This window comes from Corylus avellana, chromosome 11, assembly GCF_965113065.1.
Source record: "Corylus avellana chromosome 11, dhCorAvel1.hap1.2, whole genome shotgun sequence".
Classification (NCBI taxonomy): domain Eukaryota; kingdom Viridiplantae; phylum Streptophyta; class Magnoliopsida; order Fagales; family Betulaceae; genus Corylus; species Corylus avellana.
This window is the reverse complement of record NC_142500.1, coordinates 10,359,961-10,364,848: the sequence shown is the minus strand read 5'-3', so window position 1 is coordinate 10,364,848 and position 4,888 is coordinate 10,359,961.

The following is a 4,888-nucleotide window of genomic DNA, read 5'->3' as shown; positions in this document are numbered from 1 at the left end:
CTAACAAGTCCATACCACATGCACATGTTGATCAAGCATACACATATGAGGAATTCATGCAAAAATGTATTAATCAAGTTAAACAGCACAACATGATCATCACAAGGCGCCAATATTGAAATATTAATTTAACATAACTAGGGCTTCAATCTAGCCCTACTAAATAAGTTAGCTACACATAGAGTTGATGTTAAACATCTCCATAAAATAAAAGAAAAGAAAAGAAAGAATAAACCCGAGACTTGACTTGAGAGCTCCTATTCTTCTCCTTTCTCCAAGCCTACCTATTCTAAAGGCTTAGGAGTCTATTTATAGGCTTTAGAAGTCCTTGGAAAAGTAGTAAACCCAAGGGTTTTCCCAGGGTTTCAGTCCTATTACAATTTGGAGTTTGAAAAACCCTAATATGGAAATAGGGACATTGTAGCCGCCACTTGGAATGGCTCCTGCGCACGGGTGCGCTCGATCGCAGCCCGTGTGCGCTCGATCGCATGTCTACGATCGATGCCTCTTTTGCCTGCGCTCGATCGCTCCTGGCCTGGCTCGTGTAGCATCTCCTCTGGTATTGCGCTCGATCGTAGGTACCTTGCGATTGATCGCAGTACCAAGGAACTGTAATTTTCCCATATTCTCTTTTTGAGCCTAAATCACCCAGTTTTACTTCACTTTCTTCCAAAAAGCCTGTAAAAACATCAAAAACACAAAAAGGAAGTAAAATGACCTAATTAACCAAAACCAAAGGATTAAAACATGTAAGATAAGGGCTGAAAATATGAATATTTTAACACTTATTATAAACTTAGATAATTCGGAGGTCTGTCTCCCAGTCAAAATAGAAGTCTGAAATCGGAATAGGATTCATCCAGATTTGTGTACTTTAATTGCGGGGCGATTTTGGCATAGAAACCGTATGAATTAAAAAAATCCTATTTCACAACAAATTGTAATATTTTGAGCTAGCTTTTGAATGCCATTTGAATAACTTCAATCCGATTTTTGAACGGAAAGTTATGGTCAAAATACTAAGATGTGTACAGAATCTGAATTTGAATCCGATCCGAAATCTTATCCTTCTGATCTTTAATCCAATCTGATCTTTAATCCCATTTAACCTTTTTCTTGGATTCGGTTGATCTTAACCACATCATCTAGGTCTTCTCAAAGTATGTTTTCTTCCAAACTTTGCATTTTTCCCTTTAAAGCTGTAGTTTTTCTTCAACGACCTAAAAAACACTAAAAACACAAAACTAACACAAAATATTAAATAACGGCACAGCTAAAGGATTAACTAATGTAAATAAAGGGGTCCAAGTATGTAATATTTGGCACTTATCAAACACCCCCAAACTTACATTTTGCTAGTCCCTTAGCAAAACAAAACGACAAATAAAATGAAAGCAAGAAACATAAATCTTCTTTCGTGGGAGAGACGATTGCATTTAGCATATGCAACAAGTCTTTTAAACCCCTAGGCATCGCTAGTGGACGAGTGAAGTCTCGTGAGGACTTAACAGAAATGATACCCACAAACATTGTAGTACTATGTTGTTAACAAGAAAGAAGTTTCACATAAACCATGGTTCTTATTCATGAGCAAACTTAAAAAGACAAACACCATCATAACAGTCAAAAGGAAATGCAAAATCAAATCACTCATAAATGGACAATTGAGACCTCATATGTTCTAGAAAGTGTAAAGTGTAATTAGCATATAATCATGAAGCTTTTAGTTTAAACTCACGATAAGTACCATAAAATTTGAAAGAATCCCTAACAAATGAAACAACCAAGGCAAGATATGCATTTTTTTTTCTTTATAGGTTGTGCAATGTCTAACTCTCTTAAGCTTTCTAATTGACTCATGTAACAAGTGTTAGGCCAATGACTCCTAAGCCAGGTAGCTTTAGGGCACTAGATGTAGAACATCCCTAAGGGCTTATTAACTTAAGTCAAAAAAGGCTACGAAGCCAGACTAGCTATATCATAAATCAACCCTAAACTTCACACCTTTTGACACGAACACTGAATGCTTAATGAGGCAAGAGGTCCAGTTACTCAGTGAAAAACTCAACATGATCTTTCTTCTTTTTCCTTCTCTTTTTTATTTATTTTTTTTTATTTTTTATTTTTTATATCTTGCAAGTCAATGGTTATTCATCAATAGGTCATCCAACAAATCTCAAAGAGAACAAGCCTAAGCTCGAACATCATACCTCATAGAAAACATGCTAATGTGCTCATGAAAATTTATCTCAAAACAAGTGAAATCTGTTTTACCCAAAAATAAGTCAAGGGACTCCTCAGACTCCTAATGACATAATAATCTGTTCAACCCTTTAAGCAAGCTAATGAAATGCAAACCACAGTCACAATTTAACTCAAACTTGACAAAAACATAGCATAATTAATTTTTTTTTTTTCAAATTTTTTAACACAAAAAGACAAATAAACAAATAAGAACAAAAATAAATAGACAAAGTGTTTTCCATACCCCCAAACTTAAATTACACATTGACCTCAATGTGTAGTATAGAAATACATTACCGGAAGTAAGGAAATCGGAGTGTGAACAAGGCTAGGGCGTCCCCCAAACTTAAACACCAAAACACCTGTCAACAAAAACTAACAGCAATATTTTTTTTCATAGAAACAATATCAAAAGATTAATTGCTGTTAGAAACAAAAAGAAAGAAAATTAACATGTAATGAAAAAGGAAAGAAAGAATTTTTGGAGTGAAGTGCAAAAAATAAACTAGAGGAAAAAACTTTACAGCGCTTCCCCCTATCATGCGGATGTCCAACCAATCCCTTCCACCCCTTCTTCTTCAAAACTTCATACCCCTCTAGAAGGATATTTCGCCATCTTATGTACAATTTCTTGCTTTGAGGGATCTTCTTAGGAAAGTGGTTCCTAGATTTGTGTGCTTGTGTGCACAAGTCCTGGAGTATCTTGGCATAAAATGGCTCTTTGAGACATTCAGGCGATGAAGCTTTGGGCTCTTGATATGTCTCAAGAGGGACAATGATGTAGGCAGGAGCTTCAGTACTCACTTCCATGTCACTGGGTAGATCAGGATCCATTGGGGGCTCACTATTTTCATGGTACTCAACTTGCTCAGGGTGCTCAACTTGCTCATCTTTCTCTTCCTCCTCTTTGTTATCCACAATTTCCTCACTCTCAGGTGTGATGGTGACTTGGGCATGCTCATGATAAGAATTTTCGGAATCATCCTCATCAATCATGTAGTGCCTTTCAGCCATCAATTGACTTTGAAGCTCTTCTTCCTCTATTCTGTTGAAGTCAGCAACTAGATGACCGATCTATCCTTCTATCTTGGTCATAGCCTGCTTAAGTTCTTGTATGTCACTGCCATTAGCCATGTTGGAATTCCTCAGCTCCTGTACAGCTTGATTGGTAAAACATTTTAGCTCTTGTATAGCTTGGGAGTTGGAATTCATGAGCTCTTGTATAGCTTGGGAGTTGGACTGGTCAATTTTTTCTATTAATGTTTTCATCATGTATTCCAGTGATGATTGCGGTGTAGGCTGTGGCACTTGAGTGGTAAACTGATAAACAGGAGGTTGAGCTTGATGATCGAACTGCGGATATTCTGAATGGTGCAATTCATCAAATTGGTGAGCATAATTTCCCATAGCTTGAGCTGACCATGAGAAATTAGATTGGTTGCTCCAGTCCGAGTTGTAATAATGGGAATTTGAATCAAACCCCGGGCTGGAGAAACTGGTGTTCATTTGTTCATATGAAAAATTAGATCTAGCTGCTCTGATTTGGTTTAATTTGTCCCATAAGTCATCGAGCTCAGCTCGCAGATCTGTACAATTGTTTTCCTCATGATAAGGATTGAAACAATATGAACATGGTTTATGTGAGTAAAAATTTTGAGGGTAGTTGGTAGGAGCTGGTGTCCTATAACTAGGAGAGGCATTAAAATCATTAAAATGAAAATTCATGATTCCCCCTCACTTTTTAGCATGCAAATATCCCATATAAAACATTAACCATTTTTTTAAAAATAAAATAAAATAAAATAAACTAAAAGAAAAAAACGACTAACTACCTAAACAAATAAAACTAAAATTTAAAAACTCACAAAAAGGACCAAAAATAAATTTTTGGCAAAGATCTACGGAACTACTGCAATTGTTGCCTTTGCTATGAGTGCGCTCGATCGCGCTAATGGGCGGAAGGTACTGCGGCAGAACTGTAAAACAAGCCAAAAAAAAAAAAAAACAAGAAAAATCTTTTTATTTTTTTATTTTTTATTAGTAACACGAATAAAACAAAAAAAATTGCAGAAAAATAAAATCCTAATTATAACTAGTATAAGAATAAAACTAATTTAGAAATAAATTGGTTTAAAAAATTGAACAATTCCCCGGCAACAGCGCCAAAAACTTGTTGTGCAAATTTATTTAACTCGCAAGTGCACGAATCGATTGTAGCTTAATGGATTGCAAGTGCGAGGTCGAACCCACAGAGAATTGTATTTTTCAAAGAACAACTTATATCTAAACTAATTTTACCCTAACCTTGTTCCAAAAGGGTTTTGATTTTTGATTTTTGAAAATTAAATGATAAACATAAACCGAATAAAATAAGTAAATCTAAGGATAAAGGTACTAAGGTTTGGGAATTCACACTCAGCAAATCATAGCAACATACTTTATGTTCATCAATATTAATCCGAAGTTCTCACAAATTAAATCATAGATATGTTTTACTATGCTTCAAAGAATTAATCAAAACCATCCCATGTATCCATTCATTGACCAATCACAAAAGGAATCCAAATTCAATTGAAACACCAGATGTATCCGTAGAACAAATCACAAGGGATATCCAATTTTTATGAGTTAAAAGCCAAGTAAT